Source organism: Asterias amurensis, chromosome 18, assembly GCF_032118995.1.
Source record: "Asterias amurensis chromosome 18, ASM3211899v1".
Taxonomy (NCBI): domain Eukaryota; kingdom Metazoa; phylum Echinodermata; class Asteroidea; order Forcipulatida; family Asteriidae; genus Asterias; species Asterias amurensis.
The window spans coordinates 5,203,179-5,217,371 of record NC_092665.1 but is presented as its reverse complement, the minus strand read 5'-3'; the positions used below and the strand labels follow the sequence as shown (position 1 = coordinate 5,217,371).

The 14,193-nt window shown below is 39.3% G+C and overlaps 1 pseudogene; it reads left to right on the top strand.

Annotated features, from left to right (window-relative positions):
• Positions 1 to 6,500: 6,500 nt before the first annotated feature.
• Positions 6,501 to 14,193, top strand: part of LOC139950938 (alkaline phosphatase, tissue-nonspecific isozyme-like) — a 127,996-nt pseudogene continuing 120,303 nt past the window's right edge.

Genomic DNA, 14,193 nt, shown 5'->3' with positions numbered 1-14,193 from the left:
CCCAAAATGGCTGCACATAAATTGTGTATTTGCGTGTTGTTATACCAATATATTGTGTGATTACGGCGGAGAAGAAGTCTTGCAGTTCGGGGAAGACGTCGCTGGCGTCTTGTCAGGAGAAGACGATTGCTGTGACAGTGTTTTAAAGACATGCGGTATAACAATCGTATGGAATTTGTCGTGCGATTGACGGGTTTCATGGCACTTGCTGAAGTATTGGTCAAAGGTCAATCTGGTCTACCATGAAGAGCGGCCACTGGTGGTGGGAGCAAGTTGCTATTAGAAAAAGCGAAAGGGAGCTTTCTACTCTGCGACAGTTTTTTTCTTTCTTTTGAGAACTGTAATTGAATGGACTTTTGTGTCCGTGTTTTACCCCGAGGTTTTGTGTTGGCGTTCATCTCAATTTTTGCCTGTTCACACTATAGTTATTTCCCGGGAAATTCCCGGGAACTTTTGGTTGATCTGTTCACACTACAAAAATACTCCCGGGAATTTCCCGGGAAATGATGTTTTCCCAGGAAATAATTCACCCTGCTCAGGGGCAGGGTTAAGGGAATCAACCCTGAGGTAAGGCCTAGAAATTCTCTGAATGGCATTTTTCGAAGGATTGCATAATAATGTCCATGATGTAAGGGCCAAGATAATTAAAGATTTTATAGAAAAAAAATACCGCACGGTCAATTTTGCGCAATCTGACAATAGAATTAGAAAGCAAAAGAAGCATTCTTCCCTTCCAACATCAACAGTGCTGTTTTCCCATCGTGCAAGGAAAGAACACTGAATAGGCTTTTTCATGGCTTCATAACGACTTTTAAATGTATATTTCTTCTAAAAGGAAATGTTTGCAATAGAACACTTATGCAATAGAAAATATTTAGGCCTTGAAAAACAAAACTAGTATCCTACCGACCTAAAGTCTTTTTTACCCAAGGTTTTCGGTTTTTTTTGCAATGGGCAGGGGTCCGTTCATACCCAGCACCACGCAGGCAGTCAGCAAATTTTGAGAAAACTTTCCCGTGTCTTGTAGGCCTATGCCCATCTAGCTGTTTTTGGACTGCATCGTCGGCCCAAAATGCAACTAGTTTCAAAATTTCATCATCACTCCATCGGTCACTTCTACCCATCGTAAGAAATTGAGCAACAAATTGAGTTAAAATATTTACTGTCAGGTTGTAGACAGCAATGTCGATCGATGAACTCAAATCTGACTCTGGACAACACAAGTCCACCAACGGCCAAGTACATGTAAAAATACGAAATACCATACACACATGGCGTGTGTACTAGAAGGAAGCTTGTTCACGCCAACTATTTATTCTATTCCTATTCCATTCACGTGGTCAATTTTTTTAATTCATATATTTATTTGTAAATTACAGATGTTATTCACTTTTATTTTCGTACCTGAACGTAAACACTTTCAGAAGGAAAAAACAAAAAAGGGTTATTGTTACCACGCGAATTGATTGGCGCGCTATTTTTGACGTCTGTGACCTTTCGAGATTAATGACGTCTCAACACATTGGAAGAAAAAGGTGGGGTAAGTTAGACCCGCTTTCGTTCTCACTAGCTGCTTTTCCCGGGAAAAACGTTTTTCCCCGGGGTTAACTCCTTTAACCCTACCCCTTAACTGGGTAAATTATTTCCCGGGAAAATGTTATTTCCCGGGATTTTTGTAGTGTGAACAGATCGACTAACATTTCCCGGGAGTTTCCCGGGAAATACCTGTAGTGTGAAAAGGGCTTAAGTGTGCCAGCGTGTGGTTCATAAGTTCCGCATAAGTTGTAGGTGCGTTATACAATCGATGACGCACGTTCACACACGTTACTTGTAAGGTTCTCAGAAGTCGACATACGTCGATATAATGTCTAGCGTACCAAAAACGTATTTCTTATAACCTATATGAGTAATGTGCTTTGAACTTACGTCGAACGTATTTAACGTGTTCCGGATGACCACAGAACTTACTAAACTTGTTTCTAAACTTACAGCTACCATGTAATGGTGTATTGGCAGAGTTATGTGAATCGGTATATACAATTTGGGTTCGCATGAGGATTAATACGATGTCAAGTGCAGTTATTATTTCAATCGTCGAGAGGCACCCTCTTTATAGGCTACTGTATGTGATCGTCGGCAATACGCTGCCCCCGCGCTCTATGCAGTAGTTGGACCATCGTAGAACATAAGTTGTGAACGCCGTCAACACGCTAAGCATTCGTTATGAAAACGCTCTGTGTAAGTTACTTCTACAGTATGCATCCGTCCACCTCGTTATGAATACGCTTCGTATACGCTCAAAATTGAAAAATCCATCGGTAGTTCAGCGTATGCCAACGTTTTAGGGAAATTTGCAAACGTCGGCATACGCTGACTAAAACGTCAATGTGTGACAGTGCCTTTATGAGCCACACGACTTACATTGACGTGTATATCAGCGTGTTTCATCGTGCTCTTAACTTATACAAAACTTACCCATAACTTGTTCGACTTACGCCAGCGTAGTCGCTAAAATTTGCATACGTCGGCAAACGCTGACTAAAACGTCAATGTGTGACAGTGCCTTTATGAGCCACACGCCTTACATCGTCGTGTATATCAGCGTGTGTCATCGTGCTCTTAACTTATACAAAGTTGTCCATAACTTATTTGACGTACACCAGCGTAGTCGCCAAAATTGTCATACGTCGGCATACGCTGGCTTAAACGTCAAGGTGTGACGGGGCCTTTACCCATAATTATTCGACGTACGCCAGCGTACTCGCTAAAAATTTCTTACGTTGACATACGCTGGCTAAAACGTCAAGTGACAGCACCATAAGACAGTGTGCCACCATGTTTTGGCTTACAAAATATGCTGTCATAGTTTTAAACTGTGTCATTACTGTCGTAACAATAATGGAGGATGGTAACAATTTGTCCCCAAACAAGACGAATCGATTATCATGGTAAAATAAAACAATTAATATTGCATGCTCTGCCGTGACGGGGTCCAGGTTTTGTGTAAACTTTTGGGGCAAACATCAAACTCGGCTTCACCTCGGTTGCCCCTCCCCACGTCGGCTGTACAAAACACCGATCACCATAATTATTGTGAAAGTGTTGCATAATGTTCCATCTTGTTTTGTTTTACCCACAACATAAAACAAAATATCAAAGTGGTCATGTCACACAATGCCATTTCATCAGTACTTGTTGTTAATTTTGTTGACAGCTTTTGAATGAAGAGTACACACAGATTAAAACGAGCAGAATATCAAGCACATTCAACTGAAACTGTCTAGGTAAACTTTTATTGCCCACTATTTGAACAAGACAATGTACAGAATACCAGCGGAACTTGCTGCTCCAAAACGGAAACCACTTGCAAGTATGGTGATAAAAGCCCCAACGACACAACACTATGTATCGTGGTTTCAAAGGGAAATGCAACGGCATTACAGTTTGTACCACCAAACAGTACCACAGTACACTAATGTTGGCAGAGAGCAAGTGACCCAAACACTACATGAGAACTTCAGCTGAATACGCTGTTAAAATTAATCCGTCAAAATTACGGTGCTTTGTATACCTGGCAGCCAGGGTGCTAGGTATTAAAAGTGCAGTAAATTTCAAAGTGGAGTTTAGCAAACTACTCCTTCAAGGCACAATTTACAAAACTGCTACTGTGAAATTTACTGCATTTTACCTGGCACCAGCTGCCAGGTAAAGCACCGTTAATTTTACTGCTTTATTGGGTAGAGTGGTGCCCCTTCTTGGACCAAAAGTGCAACATTCTTGAAATAATAGGCTACCCTAAAATACACTGAATGCATCTAGAAGCCAAAGTCCGGGTCCGACAGTATAACGAGAAACACTTACCTTGATGATGTGTTATTGTAGTACAAACTTTCTCAGTTTCTCTCTTCCGATAAGATGCAAAGTTGTTATGAGCACTGCTGCTGGTGCAGCGCGTTTAAATACTGCTGTATTTCCATTGAAGTGCCCATCAGTCTACTTTGATGTTTGATTTACATTCGATGAGCAGCCAATCATAGATACGTGTTAAAGTCACTGATTGAATGCAGTGACTTACTCTACCATTGGTTTGGACGAGGCTGTATGTTACAATTGTGGATCAATACCGTGTTAAAATCACTGATTTATGACAGTGACTTACTCTACCATTGGTTTGAATGATACTGTATGTTGAATGGATACCGATGGTGTAAAACTTTACACTACATTGTGTATGTGGTAAAGTCACTGATTGAAAGCAGTGACTTACTCTATCATTGGTTTGGATGAGGCTGTATGTTACAATTGTGCGTCAATACCGTGTTAAAGTCACTGATTTATGACAGTGACTTACTCTATCATTGGTTTGAATGATACTGTATATTGAATGGATACTAATGGTGTAAAACTCTACACTACACTGTGTATGTGGTAAAGTCACTGATTGAAAGCAGTGACTTACTCTATCACTGGTTTGGATGAGGCTGTATGTTACCAATGGAGATCAATTTGTACACGCTTTAATGGTATGGTGTTTTTACATGTATATCCGCCCTACTGGGTTGCACTGTGTGATTGCTTCCTGAAGTTCCTGGCCGTTTTCCTTCTATTTCCGCTCAATTGTTGTGTTTCCCTGATGATTGTGAGTTAAAGTGCAAGTTTATTATCAAAGAAAGAACTGCGTACGCAATATATATACTGTTCAGATGGATCTAATTCGTTCTTCCACTCTTTTGAAGTACAGTGACTTACTCTATCATTGGTATATGTTTACTAACACTAACTCAGTATGTTTTTTTCCGAAATAGAAATGCGATGACAATGTATTTATAGTAGAGTGCGCCACCAACAGAGCAACATTAAAGGCACTGGACACCATAGGTAATTACTCAACAGAATTGCTAGCATAAAGACTTACTTGGTAATTAGCAATGGAGAGATGTCAATAGTATAAAACATTGTTAGAAACGGCTCTCTCTGAAGAAACCTAGTTTTTGAGAAAGAAGTATTTTCTCGAGTTGTTAAAGGTCTCAAACTGAAGGCATCTGAAAGCACACAACTTGTGCGACGGGGTGATTTTCCCATTATTCTCTCGCAATTTCGACGACCAATTGAGCTCAAATTTTTGTTCACGGGTTTGTTAATTTAAGAATATGTTGAGATACACCAAGTGAAAAGACTCACTAGTGGTTGAAAGTTACCTATTAATGTGTCCTGCCTTTGCCCTTAAATGGTATTTTTAAACTGAGTTTCAATTGTATTATTTGTTTTCTCAGAGTCTACTACCACCGAAACGCACAAATGCTTTTGGGAAACAAGAATATTCAATGGAGCAGAAACAATCAATATAAACCACAAAAATCAAAAACAATCAAATGAACTTTTGGATGAGATTGAAGTAATTTTGATTGTTTTAAAAAACACGTAAGGCAGGATTCCCCCTTGGGCCGGTGTCTCATTGAAATCTGTCCCCGGAGATTCTGTCCCCATCTTGGGCAACTTCTTTGACATAAAGGACTCGTTCATATATTGAAAATCTCAAAATTGTCAAAATGTGCTTAAAGGCAGTGCACACTATTGGTTAATTACTCAAATTAGCATAAAACCTTACTTGGTAACGAGTAATGGGGAGCTGTTGGCAGTATGAAAGACTGTGAGAAACGACTCCCTCTGAAGAGACGTAGTTTTCGAGAAAGAAGTAATTTTCCACGAATTTGGTTTCGAGACCTCAGAATTATATTTTGAGGGTCTCGAAATCAAGCATCTGAAAGCACACAACTTCTTGTGACAAGGGTGTTTTTTCTTTCATTATTATCTCGCAACTTCGACGACCAATTGAGCTCTAATTTTCACAGGTTTGTTATTTAATGCATAGTTGAGATACGGCAAGAGTGAACTTACAAGTCCATTCCAATTGTTTTGGGCCTATTCATGTAAACCGAAAATGGCTTTGCTATATAGTGCTAAGTCATAGTCTTGAACATTCGTTTCAAACTGGCGGGGTCGTGGTCGTAGATGAAGGACCCGGCCTGCCTTCGGCTTAGTCTTTTGTTTACGGCCAAATTAACGCGGGGTCCAGTGGGAACGGGGCCTAAGATACTGTTGATTTTAGACAAACGCTTAAGACCTCGTACCACTCCCCTTTTCAATTGTTTTACTTATTGTTATGAACAAACACATATCTGTAAATGCAGGATAATATTGTTGAATAAATAAATAGCATTGAAGAAGTCGAGGGCCCAGTAATTTAATAAATACTCCATGCATGTCAATGAGAGGCCTACAATTTACTAAGAACGTGTACATTGAGGATCAACTATTTCGAATAGTGCTAAAAAAAAAAAAACGCCAAGATATTTTGATTCGGTTATCACAATTTACAGTCCATCATTACGGAATCATCAAAACGTGTATGTAATTAGATTGTATGCACATTCAATCGTTAAGGATTTGTAACGCTGATACGCCATCCGCTATTTACGCGGGGAGGGGTGGGGGTAGGGATGGGAGGGGAGGCGTTGGTGAATCCATTATGACGAATCAAGCCGTTATCAGAGATTTAACAATCGTTTTTTTTCTGGAGGGCTTTCGTAACTATTAGTTTTTCGGGGTGATTTTTTTTTTTGAACTAATCTTATTACAACTCCTCATACAATTATGCTGAAAAACCGTAACAGCAAAACAAAGTGTAACATTTACCGACATAGTATACCACTTTAGTAAAATGCAGAGTTAACCTCGGCACAATACTTTGAAGGAGTCCCATTTTTTGTAAAACTTCACAGTAGATTAATTGGTATTAAAAAATACAGATGTGAAGTTGATGATATAGTACAAGTACCGATATAGATAATGGCCATTTGAAATATGAAATTAAAGTTCAAGAACCGATAATTTATTTCCAAGGTTCAAAAGCCAAAGAATGAATGACATGATAAGTTATGGCTGTTCTATAGTTATGAAGTCTGTAAATCAAACTGACTATGACCTCAGTCGGATACAAACAGTGACGATCGGTATACACTGTTTCATTACTTCTAATTATGTTACTTTGATTTCAACATTAATATGGTTAATTTGGATCTATATGCTGACTGCAGGAGGCATTGTGCTACCACAAAGTAAGTAGGCATATAGTGGTTCTCGCTTGAATAGAGTAGCGTTCCATTTGACTTTTCAACGGATCAAAGTTGAATACGATAATGTATGCAGACTTAGTGATCACATTGTTTCACGCGAGATCTGGTTGTACGAGAGCTCTGTTGTTTTGCTTGTTGTTATCACGTGAATAGAACCCGAGTTTTTGACGCAATGTGCCCTGTTCCATTGTCTTTTATTGATAGTTTAACGACGTACGAACACAACAAATATTACAGCCGATTATTTTTTATCGAAAAACACAGAAGATGAGGGTCGAGAAAGAACACACCTTAATCTCATAACAAAATACCCGGTATATGTATTTCGGTGTTGCAATTAATATGACAATAATGTTTAGAACTATATGCCAATTAGATATCTGTATAGTGATTAATTTAATGAAAATAAATACCCCCATAATCAAAAAATTGATATTTTATTTAGTAAACTAAAGTTGTTTTATGTCAATAATTATTTTTTAAGTGCACTCTTGATCAATTTATCCTATTTACAAGGAGCTTCAACATCTGCAAAAGCTCAATCACGAAACCCATAAAATTCCACCAATGTTCTTTCAGTTCTGAGCATACGACACTATCTAATTGTCTTCGAGTGGTGTTTGTAGTGTTTGTATAAATTAATAGTTGTATGGTGCGAAGTACTGGAATGACCTGGCTAGTGACAGTTTGCAGAAAGCTATTACCAGAGAGCAAACACTCAATACGAATAAAGCTAAGAACGTAGTGTTTTTCGTCGGAGATGGGATGGGTATAACAACCGTGACGGCTGCGAGGATTCTCAAGGGGCAGCTGGAAGGAGATCACGGGGAAGAAACAGACCTCGAATGGGATAAGTTCCCTAGTGTAGCTTTGTCAAAGGTAACAATAATTATTACGTCTCGAACCTACACACTGAAACAACTACTGCAGGAGATCTTCACCGTTTAAAAAACCTCCCACTTAAAGCAGGCCTGGGGTCGATTTCACAAAGAGTTAGGACTAGTCCTAGGAGATATTAAAAACGTATGGGTAGTCCAAAGTTAGGACGAGTAACTCGTCCTAAGTCGAGTAAAGACTAGTCCTAGACTAATCCACCCACTGGTTTATATACATGAAACGCCCTTACTACTACTTTTTAAACTGCAATGCAGGAGTAACTCACTAGTAATCGTGCAATGTTCTTGCAAACAAATTGCACTCGTCGAAGCCCACACTCTCATAATGGTGCCGCATCGAAACAAGCCAAGTCATGTCACGGTAAAGTAATAACAAATGTTATTTATGATTACAATAATATTGTTTAACTATTGTGCGGAAAGTTGCCGGTTGTGGCGTTTTTAAGAGAATTATTTTGCACCAATGCAGGTATATTGTGGGAGTGTCATTTTGCATAATTACTGCAGATTTTTTTGGCGCTGACTTTAAGCCAGCCATGGGTGAGTTTTTGGCGGTTGAATTGGACATTGGATAATCACTGGACAATGACTGAAACATCTATTGGTACGACCGCCAATACGCAGCCCTGTACTTTGATTTGGACATTCAAACAGAAATGCGCCGTACTTTTGACCGAATGAGGGCGCTATCAAACATATTTGTATCACGGGGTTTATTCATTCATCCCCAAACATTATTAAAGACTAGAAAACATAGCCACCACATTACAATCATATAAACCAAGGACAATAAAGGAGCCATTACAACCCGTCTCTAAAGCAACATTAACGGCACAACAATTGGAAGAACGTTGATCAAAACTGTACAGGACGAATCGTGGGACGGGATTGACGGGGATTGGTGACGGGGATTGACCTTAGAGGCGAGAGGTTACTCTCTGGCGTTATTCACGAGCCTCGAAGTGTGGCGTCAGATGTTCAGGCTAGTATATTCCTATAGCCTGAACATCTGACGTCACACTTCGAGGCTCGTGAATAATAACGCCAGAGAGTGGCTTCCAGCGTAGGTCAATCCTTGTCCGGCTTCACCTTTCACCTAGATTCATATGCAGATGACCGCTAGTACAAATGCCAAACATCACCTCGGACCAATCAAAACACAGAAACATAATGCTTACGTCACTGCACGTTTATCCACTGAAATCAGTGCCCAAATATGATACAAATAGTGGGTGTGCGCGATAAGCTTCCCTGGGTCGACCCCGTGGTGCTCACTCGGGTGAACCCCTGACAAGAGCTAATCGAACGAACACACTCGCCTTCTCGTGGTAAAGGCATGCACCTCAGATCACCCCAAGTGACCCACTCCACAAGCAGGGCACTTGGGGGGGGGGGGGCTGACCCGGGTGAGCCCCGTCAAAGCTATTCGAACTAACCGGGGCAGATCGGGGTCGACCCAGTGAAGTTAAACGAACGCACCCACTATATTGAGTGGACTCGGCTGGTACGGCTACTGCTTATTTTAGTGGTGTTAAAACCAAGACAGCAGTGATAGGCCTAGACGATTCTGCTATTAAAGGAGATTGTAAATCTAGTCTCAATGCTAATGTGGAGTCTGTTATGATATCTGCTCAAAAGTCTGGTAAGTGTAAAAGAACGTCAACATATTCATATAATGTTTTATAACACACCTCTTGCCTTTTCTGTATTCTGGTTGGCTGAACACGGTCTCGTGGGATGAGCTTAGTCTAGTGATCGGGCGCATATGTTTTGCGGGAACTAGCTCTTTGTAAATAGTGCCCGGTTACAGCGCCCTCTCTTGACTTGGACCGTGAACAGCAACTACAAGACTTCCTTTCTTTTCCACGTGTTGTTCTTATTTCACATTTAAGACCGAGCTGTATAATAATACACAATATTGACTGGCACAATTCGGTAACCAGTGTACGTCTATTCCCCCCTCGTGCCTGTTAGTGACCAGAGGAGGGGCCTATTTCCCTTGGCCTTCAGCCTCGGGAAATAGGTCCCTCTTCTGGTCACCCAAAGTCCCTCGGGGGTAGACGTACATTTAACTCATTGCCAGTCAATGTGTGTATAATAAAAATGATTTACTTTCATTGATTTGTTGTCAAGTGTTTTGTATTAATTTTAATCTTGTGTTCTTGAAATTGTATCGATCAAATATAATAGCTAATAAATTAGGTTTACGTTGCTTTGTGTGCTTTCTAAAGGCAAGGCAACGGGATTCGTCAGCACTGCCTGTGTGACACACGCTACCCCTGCCGCACTTTACGCACATTCGCCCCATCGAGACTGGGAGTGTGACTCTGATATACCGCAGAAGGAAACTGACATCGGTTGCATTGACATCGCTCAGCAACTCATAACACTCGGACAGGATACACAGGTACAATCTGCAACATTGACACAAACCAGTGTTCGCGTTCACTATTCTGAATGTACCGTTTGATTATTCGATACCCTCACTAATATCATGGGTTATTTTGGTTTTTGAATCAGAGTATCTCACAAACTGACCGGCAATGAAACAGGTAGCTGGAAGCATTCGATAGTTAATCAATGTAAACAATTAATCAATTTAAACAGTTAATCATTTTTTAGAATTTTTTTTAAAGCGTGCTCACATAATGAAAGGCTGGCAAATTTCATTATTTCAAACTTCCTAGCAGCACTTCCGAAGCAGCTTCCTAGAATACCCTACCTGCTAGTCATTGCTGCATGCCGACCACCAACTTCATGGTACGGTCAGTTTTCTACTAATTCTTTATTAATCTATGCCAGGTTATAATGGGTGGGGGAAGGATGAAAATGTTACCGAGAGAAGCTGCCGACCCAGAGTATCCTGAAGACTCTTCTAAAGCTGGATCTAGAAATGATGGACGAAATCTCATTGGTATGATGTAAACCTGATAAAACTTAAACCCAATTATTGATGACTATTGCACCATTTTGCTTTAACAGCTTCTGATCCCATCCAGGTTCCATAGAAACCGAGCTACTGAAATCAATAATGCTGAATTGATAAAGGTGAATCAAAATTGGTTGATCGATAATTATTAGTCGATATTGGTGAGTCGATATTTGTAAATCAATAACCACTATTCGATGTTGGTGAATCGATAATGGTGATTCAATAATATTTGTGGATCAATAATGGTGAACCGATAGTCGTAAAAAGATAACTGTGAATCAGTAATGGAGAATCGATAATGGGAAAAGATAATATTGAAACGACAATGGTAAATCAATATTGGTAAGTCGACAATGGTGAATCGATAACTGTCCATGAGCCACAAGGCGCTGACATTACCATAGAGACAGCATGGTGCGTAGTTATAGAAGATAGGAGGAATGTACTTGAATATAAAGTGGTAATGAATCTGAAATAAAAGATTCGTTTTTACAAATCCAAACTTATGTATGATGTATACTTTACATATAATTTAGTACTATTAGTTACGTTTTACTCCTAAGCTAGGAGCTTTGTCAATTATAGTAACATCATACATAATTTTGGATTTGTAAAAACGAATCTTTTTGTTCATGATCATCAACAATCCATACGAACTTATTTATATGCAGTGGACACTATTGGTTATTACTAAAAATAATTATTAGCATACCTTACTTGGTAACGAGTAATGGGGAGAGGTTGATAGTATACAACATTGTGAGAAACGGCTCCCTCTGAAGTAACGTAGTTTTCGAGAAAGAAGTAGTTTTCCACAAATTTGATTTCGAGACCTCATATTAATTAGAGTTTGAAGGTCCCAAATTAAGCATCTGAAAGCGCACAATTTCGTGTGACAAGGGAGTTTTTTTCTGTCATTATTATATCGCAACTTCGCCGACCAATTGCATAATGTTGATATACACCAAGTGAGAAGACTGGTCTTTGACAATTACCAATATAGTCCAGTGTCTTTAATGGTCATTAATCTATTCAGCCCTAATGTTCTTGTCTGTTTATGTTCTTTTAAAATTGTGTGTTCTTGTAGAAGTATCTCTCATCAAAATAGTTTCACTTGATCAAAATTTGACTTTATAGATGTTTTTTATAGTTTCACAGCATTTAATTTTCTTTCGGTCACATGAAGCTCTTGCTATATACTACGAATTGAAACAATCAAGCAAGGATTTGTTTCACTAGTTGTTTTACAATACTATGTTTTGTTTAAGACGAATGGCAGGCAGGTAAAGACAAGACAGACAGCAAGTACGTGTGGAATTTGGAACAACTTAAATACGTCAATCCACTTGAAACTGACAACCTTTTAGGTGAATTGTTGTTTTATGTACCAATTGTACAAGTACGAACAATCGTCTGTCGTTCGGAACATGATTGTGCCTACAACCTTTGCGCCGCATAAATCTTGGGCTAATTGTTCATGTAAATAGGTCAAGGATGTGGGCTTAGTAGAGGGTTTCATCTTGGTATCGAAGGTTGTGTCACTTATTTGGCTTGGGCTTTAGGCTAGGTGCCGTTGATCTTGAATTCAAGCATCTGAAAGCACACATCTTCGTGTGACAAGGGTGTTTTTTCTTTCATTATTATCTCGCAAGTTCGACGACCAATTGAGCTCAATTTTTAACAGGAGCGTGTTTTGGCGACCATGACCAGAAACAAGTTGCTGACGTCAAATTCACTGACCGACAAAATTTCAGAGAGCTACGCGAAAACGGGTCGGTAACCAGAAACAGTTCATGACGTAGGTACATCTCTTGGAGATTTATGTTCTCAAAATATGTTGCCGTCATTTTATTATCGAGGAATGGAACTTTTTTTTTTTTTTTTTTCCCCTGGAGGGGGAAATTTATTCAAGTTTCTTCAATGTACAAAGCTACACAAACTACTGGTAAAACCAACTACTTATAGAACGATACTAAGAGAGAAATGGCAACTTGCAAAAACAGGAAGTTTGATGATGATGCAAGGCATTTAGTTGGTACATAGCAATACAAAAGGCTCCCATTTGGTATTGAACTTATCTAAGTTGTTATTCTTAACAAAGATCATTTTTTCCTTTACAAAATAATGATTTATTTCCTTTTTGATAAGAACAAATAAGGGATTTCTGTCGTTCATCTTCATCCGATAAATATGAAAACCAAACAGCTTAGTCGTGTTGTCAAAATTAATGTCAATGTGTAGTGTATTAGTCAACCAGTGTTTTATCTGACGCCAAAAATACAGAGACACCTTGCAATTACAAAACAAGTGGACTAGTGTCTCTTCTTCCCTTTTACAAAAAGTACACAGATTAAAATGTTTCCGACCAATTTTAGAAAGAAAGGAATTTACACCCAGAATTCTATGCACCAATCTAAACTGTAACCAACGTGTATCTTGGTGTCACATGTACAGTTAAAGGGTAAACCACAGAAAATGTGCCATTGAGGAATCGGAAAAATCACGCCAATTTTTTCTTCCAATTTAACAATAAACTTGTGCACAACTTTTTTTGCTGGAGGTGAAAACACTGTACAGACGGGTGGAGCCCTTTATATCCATCAACAAAGTCTCAAAATTAAATGGTAAAAAAGGGCGAGCAATTTCTGTGGTTTCTCCATTCAGTACATTACGGAAGGAATGTTTGATTGCATTGACCACGCCCCCGTACTCTAAAAAAATTGTTCTGACCCTGAATTTCCTTTGAAATGCCACAAGAGAAAGAGCCACACCTTGCGAGTCAAAAATGTCACACACGAAGTTCACACCATTTTTGGCCCAGTGTTTATAGTTAATGTGTTTGTTACCGACCATAATATTCTGATTATGCCACAACACATTTTCAAAGCGTCAATTTGACTGGCAGGTACATGACACTTAACAAAGCTGCACCAAGCATTAAGAGCATCAATCCAAAAATGATTTTGATTTGCGGCCCCTTTTAAATAGATCAGCAATGCCTGGTGGCCTCCCTGGAGTGCTAGAGGATCATGAATGTTCGAAATCTTCAAAAAAGAGTGACCCAACCCAAGTTATTTGAACTTAGAAATCTGCGGATCCAGGTGACCTTAAAGCTTTTATATACGAATGCATGTCAATCATTTTAACTCCTCCATGACTATAGCCTTGAATCATCTGGTTCCTGGACACACGGTCATTCCCTTTCCATATAAAGTTATAGAACATACAG